We start from the raw sequence: 12,522 nt of genomic DNA, 5'->3' as shown, positions 1-12,522 counted from the left end.
CTTCTATATGCGTGCTGAGGATGCTTGATTACACTCAACAGGTTTTCATTGACGCAGGTATCGCCCCCCAAAAATCATTGTGCTATGTGTAATGGAAACGGCAGATAAAGGACACATTTTCTAAATATCAACCAAAATCGTATAATTTTATTTTCTCGACAGGGGTGGAGTTTTCTTTGGTCGAACATTCTTTATTGCGAAAACGATGATGGAAACGGTGTTTTTCGAATAAACGATGATAACCGAATAGCTTCCTTTTGAAGGTACGCGGGGCACGTGACGTCATCACGTAACTATAAACTCCACTCCACAAGACGACTGCTTGCCAAATCAGATTTTTTTCAACTAGAAAAAGTATGTTTATTTGCAGGACAAGGACTGTCCTGACTTTCAAGAATGCCTGAAAGTTTCACCATGGCGATATTTTTGGCACGTTCTAATTATTAGAATATGCCACAAATTAGTAAATTCATTATTGCATTATATAGACAGTCTTTCGCGGGCTATAGGCCTACCTGAGACATAATAAGTGGGGGGGTAATTCGATTTTTTTTAGTACGGGTTAATATAAATATTGCTCCCGTTGATCAAAGATCAGAACTCTTATATTTTTTGATGTGATTGTGTTCTAATCGCGCTGCCTCTGCGAACGAGTGGAATCATGAACAGTGCTTTGTTCGCCAGCGTCCCCAGATGTACCTCCCGGGTTGTCTTTGTAGCGTCTCATTCACTATTTCAAAGTCTGACTCCGCTCTCTCGTTGCACAGGCGGAGAGCCTGGCGTGAAAGGAACTGCCCCTGCACCCAGTCGAGACGCTGCTGACATTGCGTTTACGAGATGACGGACAAAAGGCCATTTTAAAACCGTCCCGTGACTCCTGCGGTGTCTACCGACATCCCCCAAACAAAAACCGACCCTCGGAGAATGAATGCACAACTGGTAAATAAATATTCATTTCTGTTGAAGGGCTCTGGCTAGAATTGCTGTTAGCCAGCTCGAAGGATGAAGTAAAAAGCAAACGTTAAACGAAGCCTACTTCAGCAGGAGCAAAAATACCCTACTAAGTTCTCATCTACTGAGACCGATGTGGTGAGGCTGGCTGCAATGCATGCAGAGGACACCGAGAGAGCGGTTAGTAGGATACAGTGGTTCCCAAACTTGTGGTCTGGCCCCATGTGGGATCCTCAGAGAAAATCTTTACTAATTTTATTAAACAAGTTAGGAACTTTTAAAAACGTAGGTCTACATTAACATGCAACCAATAGTTACAAAAACGTCATGTTTGTTTCTTCGCTGATGCTACATATCCGTGAGAATCATTTCTGACATTTTCCCCCTTTCAGGGTTACAACATTACAATTGTATAGTGTTTGTAGATCAACTGAGGTGAAAACCTACAGCAGCCAACCCTGGTTACGGCCCTGAAATTAAGTGTTTAAGATTATATATATATATATATATATATATATATATATATATATATATATACACAATTAAATATTTTTCTTTAGAATTGGATTTGAGTTAATTTCACACTTCTCTACAAATGCAAAAACATTTTTTTGCTAATGTAAGTTTGCTTTATGCAAAGAGCAATTTAACCTTTATTTAACCAGGAATTTTACCTTTTCAACCAGATTGGTCTAATTGAGATATACATATTTATAAAATGTTTATCTCAATTAGACTGAGCAAAACATTTAATCTCATGCAAGCAACCTATAGCCTACAGAAATAAACCGAGTTGATATTTTCTGCAAGCCGGCTACAAACACAACTTCTCTTGTTTCATTAAACCAGGGCTCTCCAGCCCTGTTCCGGGAGAGCCACCCCTCCTGTAGGTTCTCATTTCAACCCCAGTTGCAACTAACCTGATTTCATTTTATCAATCAGCTAATTATTAGAATCAGGTGTGCTAGATTTGGGTTGGAGCAAAAACCTACAGCTAAGCTGTTCAAGGACAGGGTTGGAGAGTCCTGCTTAAACTGAGTTATTTCCATGATATTGTAAAACTTTGTTCCTTTAAACTGTACAAAGCAATTTATCTCAAACATATAGCCTAGCATCGCACACATGGCTACAAACACAGGCACTTAATTAATGAAACTATTTGAAGATCCTGTTTTCATAATTCGTTTGAATTGACTGTATATAGGCCTATATAAAATTGTGCAAACATTGCTTTATTTTAGGCTATATGTGTATGTAGCCTACCCTACTGTGTGAGAAGCTGCATGGAAGAATTCCAATGTCTATAGAAATGGCAGAGACATTTTTTTTCTCCTTTCATTGTCAGCAAAAATGTTGGCCTTAGGCCTATATGACTGGAGACATTAGCAGAATATTTTTAATACGACAAAAAATACAGAGTAGCCTGGCACTGACAGTTAGAATTCGGCTACACATCACTAGCCTCTCTCTTTCAGCTGTTCCCGTGCGCAAAAGGCTATGCAAGCCTCTCCGCAATAGGCCATTCCTCTTCTCGTGAAATCCCATGAAAAGCTGTAGGCTACAGAAGTTACAGGACATTTTGATATTTTTTTATACAATGCCTATTGGGGAAAGGATCAGGCTTGCTCTTCCTAATTGCAAAATGTAAAACATACCTACAGCATAGAACATGCATGTAGGGGAAAGTTGAGGAGAGAAAATGCATTGGTGTGATCACTTTTGGCAGGTTATGATAACATTATTGCACTGATGCATTGCAAATAGTTGCACAGGACAGACAAAGAGATGAGCTCAAGGAAAAAAGTCCCAAAGGACTTCACAACCATTCGAAAAATGGAAATCACTTGCAAACCACTTGAGCAATGAGGCAATGACATGCTGTAAACAGCGGCCAAACGGCTGAACAGCGTTTGTTGTTGAATTACTACATTTAAATACAAGTTACTATATTCTTTTTCATTAGGCCTACATGTACTGTACATTAAAGTAGTACTTGCAGTTGTCACTGACAGTGAACACACCCTGAAAGCACTGAATGCTCTGAACCAGTGTGCGTTAGAGATCTTATGAATGGTTTTGTTACTACATTAATAGGCAGCGTGCGGTAGGATGCGTTGATCAGTTGATTGACCGGTGTAGGACTAGAATGATAAACGATCAACTTTTCTCTAATGTGGATGCTTTTTTTATTATTATTATTATCATCACAACAGAACTAGCCTACTAGTAGGTCTAGCTCAAGTTAGCGAATTCGAATCCATCACTTCCATTGTTTGGCTGTGCCCATAGCAACATTTGAAAATTAGGTGGATACTAAACAAGTTAAATGTTTTACCTGTGATTAAATGTTTTTCACACACATTGCTACATGTAGCTTTCTTGGACACCGGGTCCCCTCATTTCCCACGCTGAATAGCCTGAAGCCACAGGGCTCTTCTTGCAGGCTCTATTTCTCTACATTGGAGCATTGCGAAGCGTAGGTCGGGATTTTTCGGGATTTTTGGTTACATGTACATTGAACAACACAGCTTTTCGGCATGTTTTGTTATTCTGTATAACAAAAAATGTATAACGAAGTTGGCTCTTTTACACTGGGGTTCAATGGGAATTAATGTTTGTTTGTGGGCGTGGTCGAGGGGCATTCCTTATTATTATGTGAATTGCAACTCGGTGTGTAGAGTACAACAGTATGAGTCATAATACCCATAAAACCTAAAGGTCAAACAAGGAAATGTTTCCAACTGTTTTTCCACCATTACATTTTCCCGTAGGGGATTTTAGAAATACTTAATAAGGGCTGTGTTTTGTAAATCTATCTAGGACAAGGGGATTTTTATCAATATACTGAACAAAAATATAAATGCAACAATTGAAAAGATTTTACTGCCCTAATCTATGTATTTCACATGAATGGGCAGGGGCGCAGCCATGGGTGGGAGGGCATAGGCCCACACACTGGGGACAGAAGTACTCCTCAGTTTCCACAGCTGTCTGGGTGACTGGTCTTAGACGATCCCGCATGTGAAGAAGCCGGAAGTGGAGGTCCTGGGCTGGCATGTTTACACGTGGTCTACGGTTGTAAGGCCGGTTGGACATACTGCCAAATTCCCTAAAATGATGTTGGAGGTGGATTATGGTAGAGAAATTAACATTTAATTCTCTGGCAACAGCTCTGGTGGACATTCCTGCAGTCAGCATGCCAATGGCACGCTCCCTCAACTTGAGACATCTGTATCATTGTGTTGTGTGACAAAATGTTAGTGGCCTTTTATTGTCAGTATATATTTGCCTGTCAGTATATATTTGCCTGAAATGCTAATTAACTGCTAATGTGGCTATCATAAAGAACCACAAATGCCATAATGATCTGGACAAGACTGACGAATCAGGGCAATGGTAAGAATCCTGGATGAACTATCTAATGTTTGCTAAATGTAGTAATGAATAAATTGGCAACATTTAAATGGACAATTCTGTGAACTGTCTTGTGCAAGTTTTAAATTGACACAACACCAGTTAGCAAAGGTGTCAGCTAGAGAAGACGTGCAGGAGCTTGCAGGGATTTGTAGTCTTGCATGATGTCTACTTTGATGCTAATTAGCAATTTTGAAACTGAGAGTAAATGGAGCCGAATATATTGAAAAAGCCACTTTGTCCGAGAGAGATTTACATGGTTATCAAAACGTCATGCCAGGGTAAGCCTTATTTTAAGTAGGGAGGCACCGATATGACATTTTTGGCCAATACCGATATCTGATATTTTCCTTGCCAAAAAAAATGATACTGATATTTCTAAATGTTGATGCCTTTTAAGCATTCTAGTACAGTTAAATATACTGCTCAAAAAAATAAAGGGAACACTTAAACAACACAATGTAACTCCAAGTCAATCACACTTCTGTGAAATCAAACTGTCCACTTAGGAAGCAACACTGATTGACAATAAATTTCACATGCTGTTGTGCAAATGGAATAGACAACAGGTGGAAATTATAGGCAATAAGCAAGACACCCCCAATAAAGGAGTGGTTCTGCAGGTGGAGACCACAGACCACTTCTCAGTTCCTATGCTTCCTGGCTGATGTTTTGGTCACTTTTGAATGCTGGCGGTGCTTTCACTCTAGTGGTAGCATGAGACGGAGTCTACAACCCACACAAGTGGCTCAGGTAGTGCAGCTCATCCAGGATGGCACATCAATGCGAGCTGTGGCAAGAAGGTTTGCTGTGTCTGTCAGCGTAGTGTCCAGAGCATGGAGGCGCTACCAGGAGACAGGCCAGTACATCAGGAGACGTGGAGGAGGCCGTAGGAGGGCAACAACCCATTAGCAGGACCGCTACCTCCGCCTTTGTGCAAGGAGGAGCAGGAGGAGCACTGCCAGAGCCCTGCAAAATGACCTCCAGCAGGCCACAAATGTGCATGTGTCTGCTCAAACGGTCAGAAACAGACTCCATGAGGGTGGTATGAGGGTCCGACGTCCACAGGTGGTGGTTGTGCTTACAGCCCAACACCGTGCAGGACGTGTGGCATTTGCCAGAGAACACCAAGATTGGCAAATTCGCCACTGGCGCCCTGTGCTCTTCACAGATGAAAGCAGGTTCACACTGAGCACGTGACAGACGTGACAGAGTCTGGAGATGCCGTGGAGAACGTTCTGCTGCCTGCAACATCCTCCAGCATGACCGGTTTGGCAGTGGGTCAGTCATGGTGTAGGGTGGCATTTCTTTGGGGGGGCCACACAGCCCTCCATGTGCTCGCCAGATGTAGCCTGACTGCCATTAGGTACCGAGATGAGATCCTCAGACCCCTTGTGAGACCATATGCTGGTGCGGTTGGCCCTGGGTTCCTCCTAATGCAAGACAATGCTAAACCTCATGTGGCTGAAGTGTGTCAGCAGTTCCTGCAAGAGGAAGGCATTGATGCTATGGACTGGCCCGCCCGTTCCCCAGACCTGAATCCAATTGAGCACATCTGGGACATCATGTCTCGCTCCATCCACCAACGCCACGTTGCACCACAGACTGTCCAGGAGTTGGTGGATGCTTTAGTCCAGGTCTGGGAGGAGATCCATCAGGAGACCATCCGCCACCTCATCAGGAGCATGCCCAGGCGTTGTAGGGAGGTCATACAGGCACGTGGAGGCCACACACACCTACTGAGCCTCATTTTGACTTGTTTGAAGGACATTACATCAAAGTTGGATCAGCCTGTAGTGTGGTTTTCCACTTTAATTTTGAGTGTGACTCCAAATCCAGACCTCCATGGGTTGATAAATTGGATTTCCATTGATTATTTTTGTGTGATTTTGTTGTCAGCACATTCAACTATGTAAAGAAAAAAGTATTTAATAAGATTATTTCTTTCATTCAGATCTAGGACGTGTTGTTTAAGTGTTCCCTTTATTTTTTTGAGCAGTGTAGTTGAAACACACACACACACACTGACCAAAAGTTATTTTGTTGGCATTTACGTATGTCCCTATTACTAGTAAAACATAATCAAAACCAATTTCTTTCACTTACTTGCTGTGCTGTTTTGTTGTTCATTTGTTTAGTCTCAACCAGGATTTCATCATACATGTCAAGCAGTGAAGTTTCAGCTCTGTCTGTCCGTGGCCTCTCTTCCTCGGTGTGCACTGTCACTGTGTCCGTTTCCATCTTGTCCAGCTGTGTCCAACATTTCACTTAAACCCTGTATCCTGTCTGCATCGAAGTAGCAGTCCTTGTACCTAGCATCGAGCATGGTGGCAACACAGTAGAGGCTCAGAGAGAATGCTCCCGAATCACTTGTTCACAGCCTATAGTAGAGTACTTTTCCAAGTTAACCCGACGGTCTGTTGGCATTTTTGTTGAGCAGGTGTTTCAATGCCATGACAGAGGGTATCACGTCTGCTGAAGACACAGTTGATGTGCTTATTTCTCGAGTCAGTTGTTCGAATGGATCTAGGAGTGTTCATGTTTCAAACGTTCTCAAATGGCAGCAGCAGTATGAGAACCAGCACATTCTTGAGCATGCATTATGGCTTTCCTCAGTACGAAATCCTCATGGACCCACTGTGCTGTCAGGCTCATGTGGCTGACATCGCTGGTCCAAATGTCAGTCGTGAAGCTAATAGCGATGACGCCCATAGCAATGGATGTGAGTTTCAACAATGGTGTATAACAACATTTGAAAAATAGCACCTACTTGGTAGTGTGTACCGGTGCTCGACCAGTCGGCGAAAGCCAACATCATCCAAGACAGAGAATGATAGATTGTCAAGGGCAATGAATTCCATTATCTTGGCGTTAATGGATTTCGCCTTTGAGTTGTCTCGCTGAAATTTTCTTACTCTTTCAAATGACTGCTCGACTTGTTGACTGCTTGATCCACACAGCAGACATTATGGGCTAGGTTAGGAATGCTGTTGCACGTGTTGCACTATATTTTTTGTGGCATCACTACTTCATCTACCTACGTTATATAGGTATGCACATCGGCGTTAAACTATACATCGGGCCGATGCTGATGTTGCCATTATCGGACAATTCTTACTAATATATTGTGCATTCCTATTTTTCAGTGTTTCAAATTCACAATGGGAAAAATGAATGATGGAAAAACGATTGGAACCATTTCCCTGTTTGACCGCTATGTTTTCTGGGTATTGAGGTTACAGGGGGGTTAGGTTTAAAATCACATTTTAAGAGAAATTGTAGAAATAGGTGGGGTACGACCAACACCACCGAAGTGAAACACCAGCGTAATAGTTGCATCCATTTGATTTTATCTCTATCAGACAAATAAAAGACAAATCAAACTAAGCCGGTTTCCACTTTCGTCTGTGATGTTACAACTGTACTCAAAGTGCACCACTCATCTAATATCTGTAGAGGGCGCTGAGCAATTTCATTTTTGGTGCAACAGTGCTTTGTATGGAATATCGCTTGCAGCTTTTTCTCAACTTTTTCCCACAGCGCGTAGCCCGCTAGAGAGAACCGTTCTCCCAGCAGCAGGATATTATGATGAGACACAATCGGGAATAATCTTTTCTAAATAAGAGGCCCCCTGCAAAGACATGCTAAACTGAGAATATATATTTTTTTTAGCACTCTAGTGTAATACTACTGTTTTTCACAGCATTGCAACCAGTGGTGTAAACATACCCCAAAAAACTACTTAAGTAGTACTTTAAAGTATCTGTACTTTACTATTTATATTTTTGACAACTTATACTTTTACTTCATTACATTTCTTAAGAAAGTCATGTATTTTTTACTCAATATATTTTCCCTGACACCCAAAAATACTTGTTACATTTTGAAGGACAGGAAAAAAGTCAAATTCACGCGCTTATCTAGAGAACATCCCTGGTGTTCCCTACTCACTCTGATCTATCGGACTCTACACTGTAATGCTTCGTTTGTAAATGATGTCTAAGTGTTGGGAGTGTGCCCCTGGCTATCCGGAAAAAAAATAATAAAACATGGTGCCGTCTAGTTTGCTTAATATAAGTAATTTTAAATTATTTAGACTTTTACTTTTGATACTTGAGAATATTTTTGAAATTATATTTACTTTTGATACTTAAGTATATTTAAAACAAAATTATTTTAGACTTTTACGCAAGTAGTGTTTTACTGGGTGACCTTCACTTTGACTTGACTCATTTTCTATTAAGTTATCTTTACTTTTTTCTCAAGTATGACAATTAGGTACTTCTTCCACCTCTGATTGCAACTACTTTTGTAGAATTTGATGTATTTTATCCCAGCATTTCTTGTCAAAGTTTACACAAATACTGGTATGCTGAAATTTAAAGAAATACACTTTGAATAAAATAAAAATATGTTATTGGAATTACTTTATGGAGGGGGCGGAGAACGAAGTGCTGCTGAATATGTACAAAACAGGTCTCCCTCCAAAACGACACATATTTGGTTAGTATAGACCCTACTGAGAATTTCCCACCCCACTTTAGCTGAGACAAGTAGATTTGGTTTTCTCTCTACAAGCCAAGTATCCCATGTAAAGTCTATTACAGTGTATTCCATTGGAGGCTATGGATGGGGTGGAGTGAAAAGCCATCAGCAGGCCGTGTGACACAGTCCCCCTAAAAAAACAAACCATATTTTGTTAGTAGAGACCCTAATGAGTATTTTTCCACTCCCCTTTAGCTAAGAGGTAGAAAAGTTCTCTCTACAGCCCAATTTTCTCAACATACCAGCGTCAACATTGTATTTTTTCATTATTGGTCCAACCTTATTTTGGATTTGTTTTCATAAATTACTTATTGCCATTTCTTGTTGGCACAATAAAAGTGGCTGTTGATAAAACAATGATATATATTTGTAATCAACTAATGATATTGCAATGTGTTGAAATGCGGGCTTTTATCTAGATTTTTTTTAATTGCCATAACTAAAGTGACGTTATCATTTGTGCTGCTGGCAGAATAGTACTTCGCTAGAAAAAGGAAGTAGAGTAGCTGGCTTGCAGTTATTAGTCAGCTCGTGAAGCCAGCCAGTAGGTTTGAAAAGGATGTACAATTCAACGTATTTTACTACAAGACAGGTTTTAATATTCGGGTAAGATAGCAATAGCAAACAGGTAGACCACCTTGTAGATACATAACTTTGCGGGTTGCTTATGTTTTTTTCTTCTGTTAGCTTATTTAATTGCGTAATTTTACTGCTTGATTCTGAACGACAACGTCCTTAGCTAACAGGCTAACGTTAGCTGAAGGTATTTGGTTAGCCAGTCTTGATTTAATAAAAAAGGAACTACAAAAGCAGCTTTTTTTAAATTATCCGTCAGTTGTATGCGGGAAATACAATAAGGAAAGGAGTCATCTTAGACAATGAGAAAAACAACTGAACAAGGTAAGATAATGTATGTTTATCTAGTTACAATGCTTGTTCTGAACGTAAGTTTGTCAGTGAACAAATCAATGAAATATGGGAAGCAGACCCTAGACAGAATTGCGCCGTATCCAAATCATTGTGTAGGGAGTTTTAGTGAACAAAGTGTCGCTATAGTAATCATTAGTGATAAGACATTTCACTGCAGTTCATTGATGTCTATTATTCAAGTGACCTTATTGTCTACTTCCTCTTTTTGATTCTCATTCCAATGTCCAAAAAAGCAGCCAGACAAGTTGGTAGTGAACTTAACCCATTTTGCCTCTATGCATTGTGACAACGAGTGCTCATTGTCTGAGCTTACACACATACAAGTGTAGCTGACATAGGTTTTATGACACATCTTGGAGCAAAAAAGAGTGGGGTAGCCAAGCTTCAAAGTTAGAGGACTCTCCTCTGTAATTCAGTCCCACGTCCTTTCACCTCCACCCAACCACATGCTGCCAAAACCCTCCACAGCATTGTGGCTACATTACTAATGTATGACTTGTGGAAAAACTTAATCACAAACTGAAAAAGATCAAATGGGAACAAGGTCGTTCCATGTCATTTCAGCAAGTCATGACACCCATCATCTCCGATTACAGAAACAAATTCAGAACAGTTAGAAGTAGATAAGATGAGCATTCCGGAAACATTATTTTGTTGAAATATAATTATATCTCTGAGAAATTAAGGTAATTGATTGCACCCATATTGGCCATTTACATTTTTGGGATTCATATAATTTTGAATAAATATAGTACCTAACACATTATTTGGACCAGACTTTTTTTTCTAATGAGTAAGACTTGAGGAATCCAAAGAAATGGTCAGAAGCCAACCATGGTGCCACAAATTTCTTTGCATTTGTGGGCCAAATCCAATGAATGGGAGGGATTCTTAAAAAACCCACCTGGAACAGCACCATTTAGTGGTCAGAACCTGGTAAGATAAGGATGTAAGCGGTGACATAAACCCAACAACTTCAATGACTAATTTCTCTGGACAGGGGGAGGGAAAAAAAATCACCAAATTGACTGAAAATACATTACGTAGGATGAAGAAACAATACTCAGAGCCCCAGCTCCATACTACTTGTCAAGCATAGAGAACGGATACTATATACTTGTTGTTGGGGTGGGTGTCTTGACCATTTCTTTGGATTCCTCATGTCTAACTCATTGTTAGACAACATTTACTCCAATTTGGATTTTAGGTTATATTTTTAATATAATAATCCTATACATTTTAAATGGCCAACTTGTGTGCAATCAATTAGCTGAATTTTTCAGTGATCAAATTCAATTCAACAAAATAATGTTCCTGGAATACTAATCATCTGTTTCTAACAGAAGCGATTTCAGAACAATCTGAGATGGTGAGTGCCAATCGTCTTTCTTGTGCTTTTTAAGGTGCAAGGTCCCAACAGTGAAATTAGGTGTAGGTTTAGCTGAAGTCTGTCATTCTTGAACTTGCTATTTGGTGTTATTCCAGTGGCGGTGTGTAATGTGCAAGTCATTTCCTCCTGATGAAATAATGTGTTTACACTTCCCTCTCTAAGCTGCTCTGTTTGCCATGTGTTTGCATTTAGTGGCCCTTACAGCTTCAACTTCTTTGAGAGATTTCTGTGCTGAACAAGATACAGCGACCATTTCGGCCCCTAACTCTGATTAGTAAACCTGATTGGGGAACAGGGGAACAGGAAACCAATGTAATAAATAGAGACTTTGTTTCATAGCTGACTCAAATGCCTTGGAATGTTGAAGATATGAAAGACAGGGTTTCATTTGAATAATTTCTTCTGGATGCACTGCAGAAAGCACACTGGATCCACATAAAGGCTTTTTTTTTTGGTCTCAAGGGCCATATGGCCCCTGGCTCATACCCCATTGCCCTACTGTTGTCAGGCTACTGGTGTTGGAAAAGTGGGAGGGTTAAACTCAGGGTGAAGTGGGAGGGTTAAAGCTCAGGGTCATGTTCCATTTTTAGGAGTCAGGAGTTCTAATTGGCCTAAACAGCCTGGCGGATGCAATTGAGTGGAACTGTGGGTGGAAAGATGCTCAATGTAATTTCTCTATCAGCCAGATATGTCTTGATACCATCATTTTACAAGCAGAAGTCTATTCTCTCTGGTAGTGATAGAAATATTGGCTCTGTATCTCAGAACATGGGCTAACTTAACAGAAATCCACACCTGTGTTGATTTCATCCACAATCCTGTTTCTTATTTGCATAGGCAACATTGCTTTTGCATAAGCAACTAAGCAGATGGAAAGCTCTTTTCAGAGAAGTCTCATGAGTTTGATAAATTCACCAAAACTAAACCATGTAGGTCTAGCACTCTAATACAGGAACTGTTGTTGTTCCCTGTTGTTCTATGTCTTATCAAGCACACAGCATGTTACACAACTGCATTAAATGTTTACAGGTTTTTTTCTATTCTAGGTTATTTCCTAGGCCCTACATTTCTTAGTCTCATACTATAGCCTTAATGAATGACGCTACTGTTCAATGAGTGTACAAAACATTAAGAACACCTGCTCTTTCCATGACAGATTGACCAGGTGAAAGCTATGATCCCTTATTGATGTCACTTGTTAAATCCACTTCAATTAAGGGAAGGCGACCGGTTAAAGAATAATTTAAGCCTTGAGACAATAGAGACATGGATTGTGTATGTGTGCCATTCAG

The 12,522-nt window shown here is 40.3% G+C and overlaps 1 protein-coding gene across 10 annotated transcripts in view; it reads left to right on the top strand.

Moving 5' to 3' along the window:
* The first annotated feature begins 364 nt into the window (after positions 1 to 364).
* LOC106613666 (unconventional myosin-IXb) overlaps positions 365 to 12,522 on the top strand; it is a 113,095-nt gene continuing 100,937 nt past the window's right edge. For 7 of the 10 annotated variants that reach the window (XM_045687442.2, XM_082956778.1, XM_082956782.1 and 4 more), the window contains exon 1: positions 9,418 to 9,810. The gene's annotated coding sequence lies outside the window, so the exon portion shown is untranslated. Of the gene's footprint in view, positions 940 to 9,417; positions 9,811 to 12,522 lie in introns of those variants that run through there. The other 3 variants (XM_082956776.1, XM_082956781.1, XM_082956777.1) reach the window with 3 other exon arrangements.

The sequence above is a fragment of the Salmo salar genome, chromosome 10, assembly GCF_965601325.2.
Source record: "Salmo salar chromosome 10, fSalSal1, whole genome shotgun sequence".
Lineage (NCBI taxonomy): Eukaryota > Metazoa > Chordata > Actinopteri > Salmoniformes > Salmonidae > Salmo > Salmo salar.
This window is presented reverse-complemented; position numbering and strand designations above follow the sequence as displayed.